Source organism: Rattus norvegicus, chromosome 18 (assembly GCF_036323735.1).
Source record: "Rattus norvegicus strain BN/NHsdMcwi chromosome 18, GRCr8, whole genome shotgun sequence".
NCBI classification, from domain to species: Eukaryota; Metazoa; Chordata; class Mammalia; order Rodentia; family Muridae; genus Rattus; species Rattus norvegicus.
The window spans coordinates 31,019,940-31,044,925 of record NC_086036.1 but is presented as its reverse complement, the minus strand read 5'-3'; the positions used below and the strand labels follow the sequence as shown (position 1 = coordinate 31,044,925).

Sequence of the window (24,986 nt, the reverse complement as noted above, 5' to 3'; positions counted from 1 at the left end):
CTCTCCTCTGCAGGCTAGAAGTAATTAGAGTGCTGGACTAGTCAATATCCATGGGAATGACCTCTATTCTTAGGTCACAGGGTCCAGGTCTGACAGCATTTACCATAATGACTGGCAAATTTGGTGGGACAGTAAAGACAAATTCACCTTTATGGAATCGTGAGGGTGGTTGTTTCCAGGTGCCGCACAGAAGAGCATCCTTTATGGTGGAGCTTAATACTAATACCCCCTGCCCCAACACACACACACACACACACACACACACACACACACACCTGAAGCAAGAGAGGAAAACTGAGAGTCTGAAGTCAGTTACCCAAGTAAGAAGTCATCATCCCTCACTCAGATCTGAACCAGTGTCAATGTTCAGATTCAGAACCTGTTGACTGAAGAGGTAGATAGGTCTTGAGAAGAAAGGCCCAACAGCAGGATAAAAGTACATCTGAGAGCATAAGTCATCATACTAAGGAGATGGGATACTCCAATGTTCAAAATACTTCTGGGTAGATCTGAGGAGATACAGATGCTCAGACACACAGTATATTATTCTGGTCCTCTACTAAACAGAAGGCTTTAAAAGGTAGGGTTATGAAGAGGAATCATGAATAATATCTCTATGAAACTATGCAGGAAGCATTTCCCTAGTCTATGAGTGTATCAACTTAGTCTTTAAGTGGATCAACTTAGCAATTGGGATAAGTACCTACATTGAATCCTTAACCTGAACGATAAGAGACCATTAAACCTATCAGCCCCTCATGATTGAGACAATAAACAAATATATGATGGAGATAATATCACAATTAAAAGTCTGAGGGGGGGGCAGGGATTAGCTCAGTAGAGTGCCTTCCTGGCCTGCAGAAAGCCCTGGGTTTGACACCCAGCACTATCTAGGTATGGGGGTACATGCCTCTCATCACTCAGAAGGTGGAAGCTGGCAGATCAGAAAGTCAACGAATTCTTCAGCTATACAGAATTGATTCTAAGCTGGGCTATGTGAGAACTTTGTCTAAAACAACAACAAAACAAAACCCAACAGCAAAACTCTAAACTTCCTGAGCATGGTGGCTCGTTTGCAATTCCAACATTTAAGAGGGGTGAGTCAGGAGGAATGCCTCATCAAGTTTAAGGCCATGGGCTTCACTGTGAGTTCCAGGCTAGCCTAGGCTACTACCATATATCCTTCCCCAGAAGACCCTAAGGAATGCAAGGCTGACATCTTCATTGAGTCTGTCAAGGACCACTCTTGGAGAATACCTGCAATTACAAGCTCCTTTGAAGGGTGGCCTTGAGCTCAGTGGCAGTGTTGAATGTGATGCCAGTGCAGGTTAATAAGGCCTCCCCCACACAGGAAGTGTCTGGACATTGGCTTGACTCATATGCTCTTTCCTATTCTAGTTAGGAAAGAGGATCCGTACCATCTTACTTTATCTTAAAACTGATAACACTGACTTGTTTTTGACACTAGGCTATTTAAAGTTCCCTGTTCTCATGGTAAGACAGCCTGAAGAGCACTGTGCTCTTCACAGAACAACCACAGGGATGCATCTTGTTGATGGCATCATGCTGTTCTGACAGAATGCACCAGGAGTGACTAAACCTGATAAAGCTTGGTGAGAAAAGGGTACCTCACAGATGGGGACAGGTCTGCTATAAAGATTCAGGAGCCACCACTTGCCATGAACATGGCAGAATTCTCTCTCCTCTGAGGTAAACGACATTGCTGCAGGTCCCAGTGGAGGAATCACAGTGCAGCCCTGGGATTTCAGAACAGGATCATGTCTGTGGCACACAAGCATATATTGTGAGAAAAGCCCACTCCCAATGGGTACAGGATCCTGGTGCACATAGTTCACTTGACTTTGGGGAACAAATTGACCATGAGTCTAAAACTAACTGCTCCAAGCTGGACCTGTGAATCTACCAACTCAGTAATCTAGACAAGCTTAGAGTGCTATGTTGTATGGATTCACCTTTGGAGGGCGGGAGAATGTGCTGTGTATGTATCCTTGGCTATCCTGTACACCAGCTATGGAATAAATTTTTATCAACAGACAGCCAAGACCCTCAGACATACCTGGCATACCTCCCCCATAGGGGCCTATATTATGCTGGGGTTAAGTGAGGTTGAAGAAGGAAGAGGCCCTAGTGTGTATCATGATGGACTGTTTTGGTAGCTGAGTATATAGTAGTCATCATGGCGCATAGTGTCATATTACCATTGCTGCTACATTCAGGAGTGGTCTTGAAACACAGTGGATGGAGACAGAAGTCCACCCAGTGGGTAGAACTGGCAATGATGTGTGAGCTCCTCTATTTTGTGTTCAGAGGTAAGACCACAGGGACACATATGGGTAGAGGAACACACGTGGCTTACTACAATAGGAATCTGGATTGTCAGAGATAAGATCTGAGGCCCAGAGAGATGGATGGGAGTAGGCACAAAACGAAAATGTTTGTGTCACATTCTGATGCCCACCAGAAAGCACCCTCCATGGAAGAGGCACAGAACACCCAAATAGACAAAATGCCTCAGCCGGATGAGCCAGACGCATGATGGGTAATAGATAAGCGGACCCACTGAAGATACCAACAGCATGGTCCTCACTTTTCATCATACCATGGATGCTCTAGCAACATGCTTGACTGGGCAGTAGCAACAGCTATCCCCAAGTCCATATTATGATCTAAACTATGTCCTCCCACGTACCTGCCAATGTTTAAGTGAAGTCATTAGGAAAGGCTCTAATCCAGTGTGACTGTCATCTTTGCCAGAAAAGATCTGGAGACAGACATGATCAGAGAGAAGACAATGCAACAAGGCAGGAAGAAGACATCATCTCCAAACCCATCAAGAAAGTCTGCACTATCTCTTCCTTCAAGGTCCTCAGCAGGACCCAACACTACTGACACCTTTGCTCTTGGGCTTCTGGCCTAAAGAAACAGGAGCTAATTAGTTTCTCTTGAGTAGGCTATCTCCTCTGATACTTTATCACCACAGCACCAGGAAGCTCACAGAGCCTCTTACATGGTGCTATTCCTCAAGGCTACTGGGTGACACGTTCTGTCTTGGAAGGCTATGATGGAAAGTTTTATGTCAACTTGACACTAGCTAGAGTCATTAGAGAAGAGGGTGCCTCAGTTGAGAAAATGCCTCCATAAGATCCAGCTAGCTGTAAGGCATTTTCTTAATTAGTAATCAATGGGGGAGGCCCCAGCCCATGGTAGGTGGTGCCATCCCTGGTTTGATGGTCTTGGGTTCTAAAGGAAAGGAGGATGAGCAAGTCCCAGGGAGCAAGCCAGTAAGCAGCACCTCTCCATGGTCTCTGCATCAACTCCTGTCTCCAGGTTCCTGCCCTGTTTGAGTTCCTGTCCTGACTTCCTCCCATGAGGAACTGCTATCTGGAGCTAGGAGTGAAATAAACCAGTTCTTTCCCAGGATGCTTTTGGCAGCGGTGTTTCATCATAGGCACACCACCAAGATTTGCAGAAGTGATAACTAAAAGTGGAAGGAATTGTAAGTGGATAGAGAAGAGGGAGATAAGAACTGATCGATATCTATTGTGTTGTTTCTCAGACGGGATCTCTCCCTGAATTTTCTGAGGGTCCTAGGTTTCAAACTAGGGTCCTCTTTTAGCATGCCAGGCACTTTACTAGCTGAGCTGTCTCCCTAGCTTGCAGTCAGTTGTGACTTCCTTCTAATGTTCACCCCAGCAACAGAAAGCAATGAGGCTTTAGAGGAGCTAAGTATTTATGAAGGAGTCAGTTGTGAGCATGAAGTTGGGCTGTTGAAGGCATGGGGATCCACCACTCAGTGTCCCTCTGTGGGAGAACCGCAATTTGTTAACAGTGTCTGACTACGGGATCTTCATACTCAACCTCAGTGTTCCTGCTAAGATCACTCACTCCCCAAATACCTCCTCCAGCCAAAGACTGATAACGACAGAAATTATAAAGCTATGTCATTTTCTAGCCAGTATAGACTGTTTCCGGGACAAGCCCCTAAAGGTGTCAGTAGGTTCTCAGAACTGTGCTGTAGTCTAAAAATCTACCTGCAGCCCTCTTTTCTTCTCCTTCTCCTGAAACTTCTCCTTAACTAGCTCCTGCCTCTTGACCTCTTCATCTTTCCCAGAAGTCACAGCCAATAAATCTCTGGTACCTTCTTGGTGTCTGCTTCCCAGGAGTCTATTAATAGGCCAGTCTTTCACACCGGAAGGAGCAAGGACCCTAGAGCTTGCATGGCCTTGAGGGGGGGATTAAAACAGAGGATCAGAAGTATACTTCCTGAAATACAGAGACTGTGAGCTTTCTGTAGGTATGCTGGAAAGAGATGAGCACCCGCAAAACAGAACAGAGATCGCAGACCCCTCCAGGCTCCTTTGTGGCCATCTCCCCTTACCTAGACCCCTGAATAGTGAACAACCTTGGGCTCAGTTCTTGGATAATTCAATTCCTTCTTTAAAGAGACCCTGGGTTAAAGAGTCTTGTAGATTCTTGTGGCTTAAAATAATGTGGAGATGCTTAAGACTCTCAGATTTATATGGCCAGCCATCAAAACGAAAAGCTCTATGCTATACAAGATACACTCGAGAAAGAAAAAACAACCCACTGAACAGGAAGAAATGTTTAGGACTCCAGTATCAGCGAAGGACTTCTATCAAGAGCACATGAGAAATCTTTGCAACTCAATCCTAAACAGACATGCAACCTAAAGGAAAAAAATAGGCAAGTAATTTAAATAGCTATTTCTTCCAAAGTAGATATACAAGTGACCATCAAGAAAAATGAGAAATGTTCAAAATCCTTACTCACTGGGGAAAAGCAACCAAAATCACAGTAAGATTTCCACATCCTATTCACTAGCCGGAATGTATAGGAAAACCTGTTGATGCCCAGAAGAAACTGGAATGCTCATGTGTTGATGTGACTATGAAATGATAAAGCTGTTAAATGTGGTTAGGCTCTTCCTGAGGGTGTCAGAGTACCAATACCCAACAACATCCCTCTCCTCAGAGAACAAAACATGCACACTCCCAACAGAACTTGTTTTTAAGCTTTCATAGCAGCTTTAACTGGGAACAACTTGAAAGTCCATTGAGTAATAGACAGAAGAACCAAAGTCAATGGAATACTATTCGGCCATTAGAAAAGGGTGGATTATTGTTGTTCATCAGGGGACTTTAAGAACATTGTGCACTAGGATGACAGGCTGGCCAGTATACCTGCCTGGCATTTATGTGAGTGCTGGGAATCTGAACTCAAGTCCTCACAATTGCACAGCAAATTCCTTATCCACTGAGTCAGCTTCCTACTCCCTACCATTGCCTTCTTATGGGTCAAACTTTATTCTCCAAAACTTAATGCATTTAATTTCTAAAGTGCCTCTGACTATGACTGAATGTGACTTCATAGGCCATCAGAGTGGCCTCTAAAGCTATCTGAATGGTGCCTTTAGGAGATACCAAGGGACACAAAGAAGACATACGGTATGCACATGGGGAAAAACATATAAGGACATAGAAGAAGGTTGTCATTAAAAATCAAGGACAGGGCCAGCAATTAGCTCAGGAGGTAAAAGCACCTGATGCCAAGCCAAATGGCCTGAGTTGGATTCCTGATTCCCGTAATGGAGAGGACCAAGTTGTTCTCTGGTCCTCATAAGCAGACATGCGTGTGTGTGTGTGTGTGTGTGTGTGTGTGTGTGTGTGTGTGTGTGTGTGTGTGTACGCACAAAGACATCAGTACATGTAACGGAAAAACAAAAGGGAGCTGGGGTATGACTCTGATTGAATGCTTGCCTAGCATGCTCACAGCCCCAGGTTCCTCCCCCTGCACTACTAGAAAAACAACAAACTTAAGAGGGGGGAAGCAAAATGCAAGAAGACTTCCATCTGGCCATCCATCCACTGCTGTGCCAGCCTCCCAGTTTTGCTAGTCTACTACACTACTACACTAGTTTGTACAGCAGCCTGGACAAACCAGCACTCCTACCTACACCCCAGTCCCCAGAGCCTTTCTTCTAATTCCCTGTGCATCCAAAGCTGGCCTTGAACTCCTCACCCTCTTGCCTCTGCTCCGAGGCTGGGACTCCACAGATACATGCCACGGTGCCTGTCTCAGCATTGCTATTGCTCTCTGTGGGCATCGATTGCCTGGTCTCTGACCTCACCCCATCCTGTGCTGGGTGCTGCACAACTCCAGGGGGCATCCAAGCCTCTTTATCCCTTCCTCTCAGTCCAGGTCCCTCTGCTGGGACCACTCTGGCCCCTTGGAGGTTCCTGGCATGCCATGTGGCTTTGTCCCCATGTTAAACACTTCTCTCCCACACATCCGTGGTCACTTCCTCACCCTGCAGCTTGGTGTTCAAAAGTTGTCACTCCCTGAGAGGACATGCCACAGTGACTCCATTTAAAATGACAGGGGCCATTCTTCGTGCCCTGGGTGCCATTTCATCTTGTTTTTAGCACTTCTCATCTCCACATAGAGTCGTCAAGGGTTTCGTTGCTTGTATATTTTTTTCTGTCCCAGTCCTCCCTCACCCCACCGTTACCCCTCCCCACCCCTGCTAGAGAGTCTGCTCCATGAAGACAGATCCTTGACGTCCTCTTGGCTCTCTATCTCTTTGTGCCTAGGGCAGTGCCCAGCCTTTGGCTGGAGCTCAGTAATCAGGAAAGGGTAAAGAATCGTCCATCCAGGTCATCTTTAATACTGAGTGCCTCTTTTTCTTGGAAAAAAAAAAGCAAAAAAATCTCAGAACTAAATCTGTGTGCCACCTTTGGTAGGCATACCAGGGAATGTGTGCACAAATACCCTGCTTATTCTGTTAGTTTCACTTCCTTTGTTTCTATTCCTTTTCCTGGGACGGTCTACATTTCTGTTAGCTATCTTAGCTTTCTTAAATGTTATTGAACAAGGTGAAAATTACGGGGGTATGGGGGAGGTTCTGGTCTTCTGTGGCTGTTTGCTCTCTGGCTGCCACAGGGGCCAAGAGAAAGACACTGTACAAATCCTTAGCCCGTCTTGTTAAGTGAACACAGATTTCTCTTCTCTCAGGGAGTCCCTAGGGGAATTCTGAAGCTCTACAAATTGTCCCAGGGATCATTAGCTGCAGAGGAGGACCTCCCGGTCACAGGGCATGGAAAAGCAGTGGGGTAGCAGCTGTGTCCTCTTAGCCTGTAATATGTTGGGCCAAAGTTGAAGGGAGTGCTTTAAAATTTGCCTGCCCTGAAGGGCACAGGGAAGGTTTCTGGGTTAACTGCCTGGGTGCCAGGCACCACAGGAACAGAGCTGGCATTGTCCCACAGGCTAGATCCCTAGAGAACAGCACTGTTCTTTTCTCTACACGGAAGGTTCCACAGGACTAAAAGCAAAGCCATACTGAGCTACCTCATAGACATAAGGACTGTCCCGTCTGCTCCCTTAGAGCTTGGAACCTGTGGGCTGAAGTGGGGAAGGGGGTAGTGGGGGAGGGAAGTGTCAAGCCTGGGGTCATTAAGGATTGCAGCTTCCTACACTCATAGGCACAGGTCCAGATTGCCCTGTGGAGTGGGAAGCCAAACGGTCTGAGGCATAAAGGCTTGGCTTCTTTGCCGCTACGAAGAGGTCACTAACTTCAACCAGCCTCTCCACAAAGGACTGTGCTAGTCTTTTCACACACTCAGTTCAGCCTCAAGGCTGGGTGAGCATCCAGGTGAGAAACCCTGTGTTTTTCCACCACCACAATTTCTTGGCCTCGGACTCAAGATGGCCTCAAATAACATCACGTTCCTACTTTTCTTTGCTTCTTTGTCTTACATTGGCTGACACTTTGCTTGGCTCCTGAGGAGTGGTTGAGTCTGGAAAAAACATTGAGGGTGTACGAGGGAGAAATCTGAGCTTCGAGCCACAGCCTTCCACATGTTGCAGAGTGCCAGGAGCAGATGCACCATGACTCCCAACTGCACCTCTGCTGAAGGTCACCTGCTTAAAATGAAGCTACGGGGGGCGGGGGGGCTGTAGGGTGGAGCCCTGCTGTAGATCACTTCTCGATTTCGTATCCTCCATCCCCCGCCCTTTTGTTTCTATTCCTTTTCTCCAGAATGTCTACATCTCCGTTGGCTGTTGCAGTTTTTGAAATGTTATGAAGCAATGTCAAAAACATGTCTAGGCGCTCTGTCTATGGCTGTTGACTCTCTGGCTACCCTGAAGTAAGAGAAGTGTGCAGAAAGCTCTGAGCACTTGGGAGGTTAGATCAGAAGAATAGGAGCTACCCTGGGATAGAGACATTGTCTCAAAAGAAAAGAGTAATTAAGTAAGGCTGCCTTCCCTCTAGAGCTCTTGGTTTAGTAGGTCTGGGGTGGGGTCAAGGACCCTACATCTTTAACAACGACTATGGGTGCCTGGATACAGGCAGGCTAAGACTACACTATGTGAAATTAGCCTATAGACCTGGCTAATGGTATTGAGAGGTGGTAGAACACAGTGTGTTACACTTGTGATGTTGGACATGACTTTGGGGGTGGGGGTACTTGAGGCAAATACCCACCACTACCTGTAATGTGTTGCCAAGCCAATGGGGTTCTCAAGCTTAAGTAACAATACATTTTTGACTAATAATCTTCAACTTACAATGAGATTATGAGGTTATGCCCTATTGTAAGTCGAGCTGCCCTGGCACTAAGAGTTGGGGTAGCCCCACATGCTTACCCATCCAGAATGCATTGCCCTGAGTGTGCTATATGTCAGAGAAATCCAGAGCACAGATAACTGGGCCCTACCGCTGCAGCATTTATTTCTTTGAGGGAAAAACATTTAGCCCAACTTTTGCTTTTGGTTGTCTCCTTCTTCTTGGATTCTTATCGTCACTGCCTGGACACCCACACATATACCTAGACCGGAAACCCTGGGAGAACCCTCCTTGTATATGGCTGAGGAAAAGGTTCAGCAGACAGAGCACTGACTGTATATTATCTAGCTGAGTTGATGCACTCTAGGATCAGTAGATACAGTGAAGAGTGATTAAGGAAGACACTGGACATCAATCTCCAGCCGGGCATCTATACACACACGTTCTTACTCACATGTGAATATATGCATGTATACCCAACATACATAAACACTCTCCCAAAACAAAACACCTCATGATGGTCTGGCAACTAAGGAAGACCCACAGCAATGGAGAGTGCACTCGTTATCACTTTCTAGAACTCTCCCCTTTTCCCTGCACAGGGAGGAATCCAAGTGAAAGTAGCCGGCCTCCTCCTGTACCCTGCCCCACCCCCGGGTGGGGTTTGGTGTACTCTTAGTTAATCATGAAGAAAGAAGTAAGGCATTTGGCATTTGGCATTTGGTGGCAGCTGTATCTTCAAGCCACCCAGTAGCCACCGTGGCGGCCATGCATCCTGTGCAGCCACATCCGCCAACCAGATGGGCGCCTCCTTGCCAGGTGCCACACTGCTGCAGCTGCCTCGGAAGGAGCCCTCCGCCAGCGGAGCGCCAGGAGCAGTGTCTGCACCAGGAGCAACGATATAAACCACAGGAACAAGCACAAGATTAGATGGCATGCAGACAAGCCCACAGGCAAATTACGGCCCGTCCAAGTGTAGGATCTGCGGTCACACTTGCCGGTGGCTCATCCCACAACTAACGAGAGTCAGAGCAGCCTGCCAGACAGCCTCGCCTTTCAGTGCCACGCTCCGCTGAAATGCGCCTTCTCCTCCAGCGTATCCATTCATCCCACTAACAGCAAACACGCCCACTGCAGGGCCTGTCTAGATGCGCAAGAGATTTGTTCCTTACTTCCAGGCACCCTCGGCACCACCCCCATTTCCCCCTCTCCCTGGGCAGTCTCAAGCGGGTTCCACCCTTCCTACCCCCTGGCTCCTGGCAACATCTGCTTACTGCCCTGCTCCCCTCTGTTCTTTCAGGCAGCTGCCTCCACAGCGCCTGGAGCCCAGGAAAAGACAGCTGAGTTGTGCCTTAGCCCCCGGTCCAGCACAGAGCCCTGCAGAATGACGGACTTCCGCACCCTCGGGTGTCCTCAGATAAATGACTCTAAGGTGTTAGCATGGAGGATGAGGGCCCGATCTCCTATTTCACCTCCTGGCAGGCGTGTGATCAGATCAAATACCAACAAGGTTTTATCACCTGTAAGTATGCAGGAAGGAGTCCTTGATGAGGGAGCAGCAGTTCTACACCCTGAGCCTACATTTTACCCTCATGGGGATGGGGAACAGCCATGGAAACAAAGACACAGACAAGGGACTCATTCCTGTAAATCCTAACAGTCCAGAGCCTGAGGCAGGAGGATTGTTGTGAGTTCAAGGTCAGCCTGGATTATGTAGCAAAATGTAATGTTTTTAATAAAAAAATAAAATTATTTTAGCTGAAAATTGGTGACATGAACTTATGATCCCAACACTTGGGAGGTGGAGGCAGGGGCATCGCTGCCAGTTCCAGGTGAGCCTGAGCTACAGAATGACACCCTGTCTCAAATATATAAAAATGGTATGTGTGGAAGGTGGAGACAGGGTGGGACACACCTATAGAACCAACTGTTAGAACAATGAGTTGGGCTACGTTCAAGGACAGTTGGAGCCATGCATGGAGGCCCTGCCTCCTAAACGGTAGCAAATCCTAACAGTGAACAACAGAGCCAGGCTTCACCGAGAGCAACACATCCAAGAATTCGGCGGGTCTGGGGTTAAATTACTGGCAGTGGCTGGACACTAACACTGCTGCTCTTGGGACCATGCTTCAAACAACTTGACTCTACTGCAAGGGTGAGGTCTACTTAAACCCTCAATGTCTATCACCTTGTGAATCTACAGAAGAAAAGTGGCTGTCCCCTCACATTCCCCTCACACGCCCTCACTACAATCACTCAGCTTTCCCCTTCAGAGCCCTTGTGTGTTGTGTGATGCACTGATACTCGTGGCTGGGTGGAGGGGGCCCCCTTGTGGTCACCATGAAAACAACCTGCTCTTTAATGGGCTTGCCTTTTCCCTTAACAAGGTAAGCCAACCTTGAAATTGTATCTGCCTGACAAAGGAACCAGAAAACCGCAGATGCTCACCAACGGCAAGGATCTGGTTCATGTGCAGAAGAGGTGCCCTTTTGATGTGTGCTGGGTGAAATAAATGGTATATCAATGATACTACAGCTGTGGAATTCTTGTATGAGATTTCACCATTCAAATTTTACAGGTATGAAAATGGAGACAGGGCTGGTAAGATGGCTCAGTGGGTATAGGCGCTTGCCACCGAGTTCAGCAATCTAAGTTTAATCCCTGGAAGGAGAGAACTGACACACACCAGTTGTCCCCTGACCTCCAACCATAGGCTATGGCATGTAGATGCTGTCCACACCCAACAAAAATAGATAAATGTAATTTTAAAAATCAAGATGGATTCTGTGGTGAACTTAGGAAAAAGCAGCAATGAGAGCGAATCTTTACAAGATGTTCCCTGTGAACCTGCACTGTTCTCAGCACTGGGTATGCATTACTTCTTCCCCTCGGCCCCTCAGGGAGGCATGCAGCAATGCCCTGCTAGAGTCCAGGTTACTGAGACCCCGAGTTTAAGAAGTTTGCATAAGATTTCCCAGATAACAACTGGTAGAGACTTGAGAGGGGGGGAATGGAGGGAAGGAAGGGGGAGGGGTGGGAATGTGCTTTTGTTCAATGTATTATTCATCATTAGTTATTACTAATTATTATCACTTGCTCATAATGTATTCATTACAGTCAACAGGTAGATGGAATCTACTCAGTCTTTAAAAGGAAGGAAATTCCGCCATATGCTGCCACGCCGGTGAACTTTGAGGACATAACGTTAAGAGAAATAAGCCAAGGATAAGTACTGCCCCACTCCACTTTGCTGACTACCCAGAGGGATCAAAGGGGAACAGGACTGCCTGGAGCTAAGGGGCTAGGAGGCCTGTCTACAGGGAGGGAGCTTCAGTCGATAGTGCTGAGAGATTTGTGGAGAAGGAAGACAATGGTTGCACAATCATGTGAACATATGCTTAAAAATAGTTAAACTGTAAACTTTGTCACATATGTTTCACCATAACTAAACTCACCCATCTACCAACGGACTGCAAATTGAGTCATTTGGGTTTCCCCCAGATTCTTCAGTCTCATTCTTGTGTGCAAACTGAAGACCCCCTCCCCCGCCCCAAGTGGGCCTTTTATGCAGTAGTTCTTAACCTTCATAACGCTTCCACCTTTTTATACAGTTCCTCATCATGTGGTGATCCCCCAACCGTAAGGTTGCTTTGTTGTTACTTCATAACTGTGGTTTTACCACTGTCATAAATTATAATGCAAATATCTGATAGTGCAAACCCTGAAGGGGTCACAACCCACAGGTTGAGTTAAGAACTGTTGTTTAAGGAGCCAGCGGGATCTCCCTGAAGAACTGTAGGCTCTACAACCTGACCTTCTAATGTCAAGGACTCTCAGACACACAGGTAGACTGGGGGTGGGGGGACACCCTGTCATTGGCTAACTGCCCCTGCTTCCGTTGAAAATGTCATCTCCTAGATCCCCACTGGCTCATTCACTGGCATGGGAGGTCCTGACATTGCACCCTTGGGGGACAGGGGTGCAGAGGGAGTGAGGAACCAGCCCCCAGTCTATGCCTCCCTTGCCTGGAAACTTCCTCCATAGTCCTTGGAAGAAGAAGCCATTGTGACCACAGAAGACAACATATGAAAATATCTATAATTAAGAAGAGGGACAGGATGGGTCTTGTAGGATGAGAACACACAAGGAAGAAATAAATTTCATTTTCCTGCTCCTCCAGCTTGACTCCCAAGCCGAACAGACGTTATTTTTATCAAATGCTTTGTATGCTGTGATACGCTTTGCCAACTTTCTATTATTAAATACATCAAGGAAAATCTGAGGTTGGTTTTCCTCAGAATCACCCTTCCCTCCCCGGTTTGCCTGGCTAGGGGAGGTGCGATGATTTGGGAGGGGACCTTGACCTATTAATAAGGGGGGGGGTAGCAGTCACTGAGCACTCCCCTCAGTGCCAAAACTCCTAGAAATGAATTCTCCTCTGAAGTTATATCAATCCTGGTAACACCCTAGATGCCACAGCTGTGGGACAGGAAAAAAAGCAGGCATTCTAGAGTATTTACAACAGCGTCCCCAACCCCATTTCCTGCAAGGGAGGGCTTAGTCTCCTCCAGCTAAATTGTGGTACTTTTGTCCTACATGGAGAAACTTGGGAAAGGATCTTTGAAAGATGCCATTCTGTGGGTGGGATGGCTTGAGGGTGGGCCACCTAAAGAGAGGCTCTCTTCTGAAGAAAGAAGTCGAGGTCAGAAGGCCAGAGGGAGGATAAGGGAGACAGAGCCAGGGGGTGCTGAATTAATGGGTGGGAATTTCAGAGACATTCAGGAGGTGGAATAGATGCTAGGCTATCATTAGGAGGGCTTGGGAGAGAGGCAAGAGAAGAGGATTTTTCAGACATGCTGCTGGTGTTATGAATGGAATCCACCCCCTGGCCCTTTGGCATTTTAAAGAGAGCTCAGTAAAGACATAAATTAACTTTAAAACTATGCTTTGCATGGGGGCGGGGAGGCTGGTGTTTACTCAAGGAATCTCCAACTACCAGGAGGCTAGAATTTAATAGGAAGATGTCTCACTTATTCCCATTTCTCCCTGCAACTTAGTTTATAGTTCACATATTTAACTTATTTATTTGATTGCTTATTTTTATTTGTTTTTGTTTGTTTTTTTTGAGGCAGGGTTTTTCCATGTAGCCCCAGCTGTCCTGAAGCTTGCTTTGTAGACCAGACTGGTCTCAAACTCACGTAGGTCTACCTGCCTTTGCCTCCCGAGTATAGGAATAAAGGCATGTACCACCATTCCCAGCTGGCTCTCATATTTTAAGATGGAGTCTTGGGGTAGGCATGGACCCAAGTGTTTCTCTGGTTTCTTTTGGCTGGGTGATATACTGCTGTTGTTTAATTGTTGGTTCGAGAGAGGGTCTCATTTTGTAGCCCAGGTTGGTCTTGAACACAGTATCCTCCTCCTTCCGTCCACTAGGTGCTGGCTTCTTAGGTGTGTGGACCATCGTACCTGACCTCAGAGAGCCTTTTCTGTTTTTGTTCTCATTTTCACCAGTATCAATTTGGGGATGTTTTCTTTTAAAAGCCTGTGTGTCCTTTTCTGTTTCTTGTACTTCCAAGCAGGCGATGAGAGGCCCTCATGCCAACCAGGTCCACACCTAACCCCAGCAGCCACAGCTGCCACAGGAACAGCCGAATGGGCATGTGGCAGCATCTTGATTTACATCACCTACGATCTGGTCATGGGAGACTAAAGTCTTCAGACCTGTGTCCTGCTCCCTGGCAGCAATGAGGAAAGCAGAAAAACTGAAAATGACATGACCCTGAGAGCAGAGGGGTGACAAAGAACCATCAGCCCAGGGTCTGGGGAGTTCTGGTATCCAGGGAGGCAGGCTCAGCCGATGGGACATCCAGTGCCCTTCTCAAAAAAACAAATAGGAAGCGAGAAGTCAGGTGTCGTCGGCAGAGGCTGCAGCAGCTCGGCACAACGCCATGGAGAAAAGCAGGAATACAGTGTCCACCAAACGTGGGAGTGCCTGAAACCCCCAGTCTTGGGCCAGGACTGTCAAAGGACTGTAGCTTAGGGTTAGATGGATTGGAAGCAGATGGGCTTTGCAGAGCCTCAGCCAACATCCAATTAACTTAATTTGTCAAATTAGAATGAGGTGATCCCAGGCTGCTAGGGTTCCCAGGTGCCTTGCAGAAGCAGCATAAATACTCCCTGGAGACTAGAATCACATCCTAGAACATCCTCTCATCACTTCCACTAACAATTTTCACATACAATTTCAGCATACATAAAAATAACCAAGGACACATGGAAATAAAACAGCACGATTCAGCAGAAACGACTTTAATAGAAAAAGTCCCAGAGAACTACAGCATTTTGGAGCTAGCAGAAAAGACTTTAAAAATAACCGTGAATGGGTGGCTGGGGTGGTTCAGTGAGTAAGGAGGCTCACCACCATGACTGTGAATGGGTGAGTGAGGTGGTTCAGTGAGTAAGGAGGCTTACTGCCACGCCCTGATGACTGGGGTTCGCTTCCTGGAACCCACCTGGCGGAAGGACATAACCGACATCCTCAAGCTATCCTCCGACTCCTTCTGTACCTTCTGCCGGCATGCACGTACCCATGCAGATATGTGGACATCAACACTCACAACATAAATAAATGAAAAGAACCTCATGTTATGTTTACGAAATAAGATAAAACGCATGGTAAGAATATCAAGAACTAAGAGCTTATAAAAAAAGATGATTTGTCAGACTAACCAAATGGAAATTTAGAACTGAAAAATATACCTGCAAAACTTTATGATGGCAGAGGAAGATGGGTCTCTGTGACTTTAAGGTCAGCACATCCCATGCCAGCCAGGGCTACGGAAAGAGACCCTGTCTCGAAAACAGACATCAACAAAACCAAGACACTGAACGCAGGTGACTAACAAGTGAGACCCAGCTGAAGGGAGACTGGGTACCCTAGGAAGGAGGTGTGGGTCAAAAGAAAACACAGACTAATAATGTGACGTAAAACTGCTATAAGGAGGACGTGAAAGATGAAAACTGAGATTTCTAAAGGGAAGTGAGAGAGAAAAAGGAAGCAGCAACAGGTGGAGAGAAAATGGCCGAAATGCTGTTAACCATGGTCAAAGGCATCACATGACACATTCTGGACGCCTAGGGTGCCAGCGGCAGACAGAAACCAGGAAAGTAGAAATTAGTGAAATTTAAACAACTCAGATGATGAAAGAAACTTATCTATCATCCAGGTTATAGGTTATAGGCTCTAAAAACTAAAAAGAAGTTAATATAGGTTCAGGAACTTTTACTAACACAAAAACTAAAGGGTGCTCTTTGTGGAAAAACAAAATGGTTGAAGATGACAGATTAAAGAAATGAAGTACAGAGATACAACATAACGATTCTGCTGGAGCCTAGGAAACATGAAAATATCATTTAAAACTAGGAGAGCAGAGGCAGGAGGATGGCCTTATACATCAAAACTCTGTCATAAACAAAGAATATAAGTAAGTGAAATATTAATAAGATAGGAAATTAAAGACAGGAGTGGTTGCTTATGCTTGTCATCTGGAATATGCTATTCCAGAGGCTGAGGCAGGAGGATCGCCCGTTTGATTCCAGCTTGGACACTTTAGAAAGACTTTGTCTCAAAGTACATTAAATTGGCTAAGGACGCAGCTCGGTGGTCCAGCGCTTGTTCAGCACGTGTGGAGCTCTGGGTGTAATTCCCAGTAGAAGGGGAGTACTTAGGCTTATGTCTAGGAAGGTTGGCTATTACATTAAATATAAATGAATGAATTGCTTTAATTAAAAGTCAATTATAGATCTGGCTAAAACCCTATGTACTGTTCATAAAAAAACTGAAGCTTTGTATTAAAATGAAATTATAGAGTAGTAGTATAAATGCTAATAAAAATTATAATAAAGTTAATAGGACTTGCAGTACTGCTGTAGAAAGTAGACTTTTAGGGTAAAAGCAACATGAATAATGAAGAATACACGATGATAAGAGATTTTCATTCCCTCTATTTATAAAATTTGCGCACACCATATAATACAGCCTCGAATTATAAAGATGGCACTGTCGAAGGCCACAGGCGGTGAGCAGGTAAACACGCGGGGAGATATGATTATTTGAACATGCTTGCTTTATTTTGTGGACCCAACCATGACAGAATTCAAGTTCCTCAAATGTTCATGGCATTGTCACCTTGAAAGAAAACAATAGCACTGAAATCTCCTACCTTGATTTCTGTACAGTACAGCCACATCTGTGACTTTCTTTGTCTGCAGAAATGTGAGAAGCAACTCCCAATGTATCGGCAATCTTCTCAATAGCATAGTCTTGGAGCAGCTTCAGGCCACGTACCTGAGTGAGGATGGCGTGGAGGTGGTCTTCCCAGTCAACTGCAAATGGGTAAGTCGATACTGGTGAATGTATTAGGCAGAGGTGTGTGTATGTGGAATAAAATGGGAGTTTATTAGATTTGGTTTATACTCTAGGCCTGGGAAGTCCAGCAATGGCCATCTGCAGGCTGGAGTGCTGGAGAGGCAGGGACCCCATAGCTGTGCCCATGAAGCTGATTCCTCAGTCACAATCCAACCCTGAAGGCATGGGCCGTCCCTGGAGAGTTGCTGATGTTAAATCTGCACTAGAAGGCTAGAGAAACTGGAATCTGTCAGCGGAGGACTGCACAGCATGCACAGATGCACGTCCCCAGGAAGCGGCGAAGGTTGCATCTGACCCTGATTCTGCCTTCCACCTCTTCACATCTGGGCTGCCAGGGAGACTGTATTACCCACACTGAGGGAAGGTCTTCTGGCCCTGAGTGATTCCTCTCTGGAACCACTGACAGACTGCTTCCATAACAACCATCAAGATTTCCCGGCCTTCGTTACTTCAAGTCACTGGAAGAGTATTTATAACCATAGCATATCCTACCCTTTCCTGAGTTAGAGCTGGGGGCATCGGGGAGTAGTGGGGTAGGGTGTTCCTGGGTAAGGAAGTTTCCAGGAAAGGGAGCTGAGGCAGGGAAAACAGATCCCAGGAAGAGCTTATGAAATCTGGTTGCAGGTGAATTTGAAGGACCTTCTGTTTAGTGATAAGCTGTGGATATTGTCCTTGAAGTTGAAGGCTGTAGTTTGGAGAGTGCTTGAATGTTAGCACTGATGGAGACAGCGCGTTTTGAGACACTCGGGGGTTGGAGGATGTGTGGATTAAGTGGAAAACCACCACCAGTAACCTAGCTGGATTTGCTTGATTCTCATGCCCTCTAGAGGTAGTCACGATAAGGAATTTGGTGGAATTTCTCCAAAGTCAGATGCACATGCAAAGGTTTGTGTTTCATCACAAAGCAGGAAACCAGACAGGACTGTCTCTTTTTCTTATCTTTCCGGAAGCCCTTTCTAGACAAGACTTTCTCCACCATTTTGTCCATATTCTTGGAGCAGTATTCTTACTTTAGAGCCCCTGTCTCTAAAGTCACCTTATCTCATTACACCATGGACGAGCCTGACTCCCAGAGTCAATGTCCATTGTTCATTCTTACCTCAGTAAATGTCCTTGTTGCTAGTGCTTAACCAACCTGAATTTTTGTGGCTCATTTGAGTAATGACTAATCTGCTTCTTTCGCTCAGTACCCCTATAGGAAGCCACGACAAAGGATTCAGCATGTAACCGTTCAGGTTTTATGTGATGTTTTTGCATTTGGTATCTAAAGGCCTGACAGGGACAGACATAGGTGCTCAGTGAACAAGTCATGACCTGCTAATCAGGCAGCAAGAGACAGCCCTGGTGACCAGCAATCTTCATGAATTTTTGTTCTGTTTCTGAAACAACTCTAAAAATGCCACTCGCATATTGAAATTGATAATTGATACGTTAAGGGTCACCTATGCCAACCCCTTCAGGGCTCGGAGAATGTGGCAGAAGAGGAGGCAGCAAGATTGTCAGAGCCAGAAGACAGGGAGGAGCGCTACAGAATAAATTCTTTCCACTCTAACATGCACATCATACTCATGGACCAGCGGCAGCTGTGGCTACCGTGTTGGACATGCACAAGACTGGGCCTGACAACAGGCTGACACGCATGGGGAGGAGCCCACGTGCCCCCACCTTTCCCTGAGGAACTATTAGTACTTAATGGCTACTGGAAGAAGAGAGATAGTTTCTTCAGTGGTACAGCTAGTGGTAAGTTGTTCGTGCTTTCGTAATCTCTCACCCATGTCTGTGTAAGTAACCATAGTTACTTAGTTGTGAACACATTACACCCCCTGGAAACATAAAGTGATCTAATTGAGGGAAAGGGAGTTCAGCAAGAGGAGAAAAGGAAGAAAAATGGTAATGGGGGTGACTTTGATCAAAATACCTTACATTCATGTACAGAATTTTCAAAACAATTAATGACTAAAAGGATTCCAAACCTCACAAGTTCAAGATCTAAGTAGGCTACAGAGCAAGTCTAGCCTGGGCAATAAAGCAAGACCCAGGCTCAAAATAAAAAGTTAAAAAAGCAGTAACTTGAGCTAGAGTTCAGTGGTGGAATGCTTGCCCAAGGTGGATAAAACTCCAGGCTCAATTCCCAGAATAGTGTCAAACAAAAGTCTCAGAGTCACAAGAAACATCAAACCTCTCATGTTTTTCCACACACAATATTTTAAAATGTTATGTTAGGTTCATAGGGCTTGAAGATTATAACTGGAATTGAAGAAAATACTGGAACTTTAAACTTACACTGGGACGACATTCTTTAAGAATATTTCTGTTCTTCTAGGACTCGGGAGAGATGGCTCTGGGTGCAAAGCACTTGCTTCACAAACTGGAGGGTCAGAGTTTGCACACTAAGCACTGTGGTAAAAGCTTGGCTCTTTACAGCAGGCTTGTTTCTCTGCTTACCATCCTAATACTGGGAAGTGAGACAGGAGGGTCCTGGGGGTTTGCTGGCCAGACAGCCTAACGGACTGCAGGCTCAAGCTTCAAGAATCCAATCACAAAAAATAGGATAGACACCTGACAAGCCCATAAAATTGGTGTACACACACACACACACACACACACACACACACACACACACACTTAGGAGTAAGGAACTGTAAATTTTCTAATTTTCTTGAATTTCTTCTACAGTTCTAGCACTCAATAGTCAACTTCTGAGGGGAAAATGCTCAACATGGAAATGCTTAATTTATCAAATTGGTTTAAATTATCAAAGGAAGCTTCTGGAACGTTTGGGAACTTGAAGATTTTTTTAATTTACATTTTAGACAAAGACACCTTACTCAGATCTGTACGAATGGTAATCATGTCTACAAACACAGACATGTTCTGAGGTAAACCAGTTTTTGGAAAACCTGGGGAAAGACTTAAAAACTCATTCTTGCAGACACCACCCTTGTGTAATGGGGCACAGTCGCCTGCAGAGGGCAGTGTTGGATAAGTGGTTGACTGCTACTCTGGCTCTTTCTCAAGAGAAAGGGCACTGGAAGGGTTGGAAGACCAGTCTGGGCAGCTTGAGCCAGTTTTCTCTAGTGTTTGCACAGTGAATTACTCATAGGGAAATGTCTCCAAGGACAAGGGACACCAGAGATTCCATCCTGTACCTAGACTCAGCCTGGGACAGTTAACACACACGAGCTATACTCTCTCCCTTCAAGAACTGAACTTGGAAGGAAACTGAAGGTTAAATTAATAGGTGAGATTCATCCCTGAGGCTTTTTTGTTGGTGGTGCCCCACCCCACCCCCTTTTTTCTTTTTTTATTCTGAAAGTGCAGCAGAATCTCAACTTAGTTGAGAAGGCAGTGGAGCTAAATCGCCAAGAACACCGGCTCTGGAGTCAGACAGTCTGGAGCCCAACCTCAACCTTCCTGAAGGTATGGTTCTGACTTTTCCAAGTTGCAACTTCCCTGGCTGTCACACAGAGGCCAGGGTTGGCTGCCTTGAGGATTAAAGAAGCTGGGACATTCGAGAGATGGCATTCAGCAGGAGCCCAGGAGTAAGACCCCTGACAGTGACGATGACGAGGTTAAGTTGAATGCCAGCAGGTCAAGCACTACTGTTTCAACTCTCCATTCATGGTCAGTGAAGAAAAACGGGAGGCGAGACATCGACTCACTTCAGTATTATGTTCCACAAACCTAGGAAGTAGGAACTACCAGCAGACCAAGGCAGAACTGTGTTCAGCTACTCCACACTGTTTATATAATGCCCTCTCATCTCAGGGTCTGCCCCTGTGTTGAATAGAGGGTCTCCTTGTTTGAGAGGAACACCAGCCTCATGGAAGTGAAGACAGTTTCTGTCTCATAGATGAAGCTTCACAGGAAAGTGATCAAGCAGTTGGAATGCATGGGGAGCTGCAAAAGTCACTCTAAGGAAGACCCCTACCCCTCTCTCTGCTTCATATGGGGGAAGGGACAGGGATGAGTTCAGAGTAGGGCACGGACAGACACAGCTTGGCCAACATATTTAGCCTTTCACCTGGCAGCTATCCAGCCCCCAAATAGCCTGCGTGTCTAATCCAAAAATAAATCACATGAGAGGAAAAATGAGCATGGGCTCTCGTCCTTGTCTTTTAGTGCCAGCTAGCCTTGTGGGGGTATGAGGGGGGCCTTATGACCTCTTCCTGCTGCCTTCTCCCAGGGTCCCAAGGCCAGGAAGCCACCTGTTAAGTGACCAGTGGGGTGTATGGTTTCACTCAGCCTTTCCCTCGTGGTCTCGGTCCTGTTAACACCAGAGAGAGAAGAATAAAGGAATTTGGTTCGATAGCCTCTAGGGGGTAAGGGCATTGCCTGACGCCTTTTCTGGATGGACACTCCCTTCTAATGGTGAATGGAAACTCCCTTTCTCAGCAGCCTCCTTGCAGTGTCCATTCCAGTAGCTCAGTGTGATTGCAGCGGCTGCCACCACCCACACAGGAAGCCTCCCAGAGCAGACAGAGGTGAGTGCCGGCTCCCCACACTTCCCACTTGTTCCTTCCTTGCTCCCCCACTCCCAGACCTGAGTCTGGGTTGAAGACAGGCTGTAGTCTGCAAAGATTCCTGCCTCTCATTCAGACGCACGAATTCGCCCTCCAGAAAAGAACTGTGTAGGACCAGTTCCTAGCGGGGGAAGCAGGAAATGATTCCTACCCGGTGAATTATTTGTGATTAGATCCAAGAAGAGGTTACAGGAAATTGTAGACTGGCCAAATCCCATCACCATAAAGTTAATGCTTTCTTAAAAAGCACAGAACAGAACAGGAAATAAAAGAAACCCAGCCGATTCTCCCTTAATGGGCAAAAAAAGGAAAAAAGAAAACAACAAAAAAAAAAACCCCTAAGATCTGCAAATCTTCTGCGTCTTGCTCCTCTCTGATGTTTCAGAGTCCTGCAAGATAGACGTCATAGACTCAGTAACTCCTTACTGTAAGAAAAGAAAGAAATAGAGAGCTTGGGAGATGGTTGCTGGGTGAGCAGGGCAGGGAAAGAGAAGTACAGTTTGTATCTTGGTCCAACCTTCTACACCCCTAATCATTTGGAGATGTGCACAGGGCCCACTATCTCCAGCACGTGGGTTCTGTGACTGCAGACACTGAGTTAAGGCTTGCAAATGTCCAAGCTAATAAGACATAAATAAAATCCCGACGGGGTCATGTGCTTGCATGAATTGGAGTTTTGTTTTTTTCAATGACCATAAACCAAGATTGAAGAGATTTAGGCAAAAGGATGGTATTTTCCCCTCAGCTTGAAAGCAAAGACTTTGGTTTTGGTATGGTGGCTCTAGGTGGGTAGGTGTGGTGGTTTGGATAGGCATGGCCCCCATAGACTCAAGCTTGAATGCTTGGCCCATGGGGAGTGGCACTATTAGGAGACATGGCCTTGTCGGAGGAAGTGTGTCACTGTGGGGCAGGATTTGAAGTCTCCTATGCTCAGGCCCCACCCCATATGGAACCCAGTCTCTTTCTGGCTGCCTCCAGAACATAGTCTCCTTCTTGGCTCCTCCAGCGCCATGTCTGCTGACATGTTGCCATGCTTCCCACCATGATGATAATGCCCTGAAACCTATGAAACTATTAAGCCAGGCTCAATTAGAAGTTTTCCTTCCAAGAGTTGCTTTGGTCATGGTGTCTCTTTGCAGCGATGAAACCCTAAGACAACAGGTAATATCGACTAGAATCCTTCTCTCTCCATCTTTTGCCTTTGGCTCCCTGTAATGTTCCATTCCCAGAAGGATTTGCCATGACTGTGGTATGATGGTGGCAATGTGGCTGCCAGCAGCTCAGCGGACATTCTGCCGACATCCTGCTCCAGCTGGTCTCAGGCTTGTTTCTCATAGAACCTATGTGGAAGAGACTGGGGGGAGGGGATAGTCATCTTCTCCAGCACCATTTGGTGAAGAGCAATGAGGATGATTCCCCAAAGGCAACCAAAGTGTTGACCCCAAGAGAAGGGGGCTGGTTGCAGGACTCAGGGCCAGCGGCTGATCTTTCTGTAACGGTGACTTTGGTCCCTTCCTCTTTCACTCATCACTGTTATTGATAAGAGGTTTCAGAGGGAGAATAATTATTGGTAGAACAGGTTACTAAAAGATGCCATGGATTGTCACATCCAGAGACTCCTGGTCATGACGAAGATGCTAACACCAGAAAGCTGACTCTGGCTCAGGTCTAGGCCAGCCCCATTCCCTGGCTCCTCTAGGTGATCACTTCCTGTCTCACATGCTCTTCCCTCCATACCCCTTGTCCCAAATCCCTCTACTCTATTGATTGAAGTCATCTTGCCTTGCAAAGTCCCTTGTGGCCCTGTAGTGGCACACGCCTTTAATCCCAGAACTGCAAAGGCAGGCAGATCTCTATGAGATCAAGTCCAGTGTAGTCTACATAGCTAGTTCCTGGACAACCAGGATTACACAGTGAGACTCTGTCTCAAAACAAACTTTGTAATTCTTAGTTTCTTTCCCACCTGAATTTTGCATCAGGGGTGGGGGGGAGATTAAGTTTATTCTCAGCCCTCTTTATAACATCTGACACATAATTGCTGCCCAATGATGTGAATTCAATCAGTTGAACAATAGAAAATTAGCCTGCTTGTGGGCCTCCATTCTGATTTTAAAGGCAATATAACTCCAGCAAGCATCGGTGAGCTCAGTATGCATGTGGAGACCCAATAGCTCAAACCCAGAAAGTCTTCAGCTCTGCTCTCCAGGCATGCTCTCATGTTGTGTTACTATGCTGTGTCAGGTGGGGGAAGTACATGTCCTCGATCATACGGCAATAAGTGGTGACACTGGGGTATACCCCAGGCACATCTGCCTTTTCCTTTCCTGGTCCATTTAACATATAGGTACCTGTCAGTGGCATCTCCTGGTACATAATTTTAAAGCCCAAGAGACCCTCTTGGTGGATTACATAGGACCCTTTAGATGATTTAGACACCTCTCTGTCACCTGACATCTCAGTGCCTCTCTAAAGGAAGTCTTATTTGATTTGACCCCTCTTCAGAGGATCGGGGCTCAGTTCCCAGTGCCTACATCAGGTGGCTAACAACCACCTGTAACTACAGCTCAAGGCCACCAGATGTCTTCTCTTCTAGCTTCCGAGGGTACCTGCATGTGTGTCATACACACTCAGGTACACACATACACATAAAATACTTAAGTATTTAAAAACATGGCATGTAGCAATAGAAAACATTCACAGCAGCATTATTTATAATATATGACCCTACAAATTTATTGGCTGGTGGATGGAGTTAAATGTGGTATATCCATACAATGAAAAATTCAACAGTAAGATTTAAAAATAAATTCTGATACATGCTACATTATGGTTGAAACTTGCAGATATTATGCTAAGGGGAAAAGCCAACTTTGAATGATTATATTGAAACAAAATAGCTAGGGCAGGGAATCCTCAAAGATAGAGAGTAGAGCCGGCTGGGGCTGTCAGAGTCTGGCAGGAGGGGAAGTGGCAGCTCACGACCAAGGGGCTTCTTTTGAAGTGACTGTACTTGTGGCTGCATGGTTTTGTGACTATCCAAGACCTTTGTTGGACACTTGTGATCCATAGGTCATGTGAGTCATAGCCGAGCAAAATCATTAAGAAATTGTCTTACTTAGGGTTTCGATTTCTATGAAAAGATACCCTGTCCAAAAGAAACTCGGGGAGGAAAAGGTTTCCTTTCAGCTTAGAGTTCCACATCACAGTCCGTCACTGAGGGAACTCAGGGCAGGAACTGAGGCAGAAGTCACAGAGGAATTACTGGTTTTCTCTCTGTGGCTTGCCCAGCCTGGTTTCTAAATCAACCCAGATCAACCTGCTCCAGGTGGCTCCACCCACATCAGTCACTAACAAAAATAAATCTATGCCGACTGAATGGACACATTTTCTCAGCTGACGTTCTTTTTCCTAGAGAACTCTAGCTTGTGTC

At 46.2% G+C, this 24,986-nt stretch overlaps 2 protein-coding genes and 1 pseudogene across 3 annotated transcripts in view; 1 reads left to right on the top strand and 2 right to left on the bottom strand.

The window, feature by feature from the left end:
* Window positions 1–24,986, bottom strand: part of Arhgap26 (Rho GTPase activating protein 26) — a 786,446-nt gene that overhangs the window by 444,122 nt on the left and 317,338 nt on the right. The gene's annotated exons all lie outside the window — the stretch shown is intronic.
* Window positions 14,220–24,986, bottom strand: part of LOC120098315 (uncharacterized) — a 37,104-nt pseudogene continuing 26,337 nt past the window's right edge.
* The window catches only part of Fgf1 (fibroblast growth factor 1), an 86,117-nt gene continuing 82,270 nt past the window's right edge, over window positions 21,140–24,986 (top strand). The window contains exon 1 of one of the 2 annotated variants that reach the window (XM_006254650.5): window positions 21,140–21,517. The gene's annotated coding sequence lies outside the window, so the exon portion shown is untranslated. The remainder of the gene's footprint in view (window positions 21,518–24,986) is intronic. The other variant, XM_039096591.2, reaches the window with a different exon arrangement.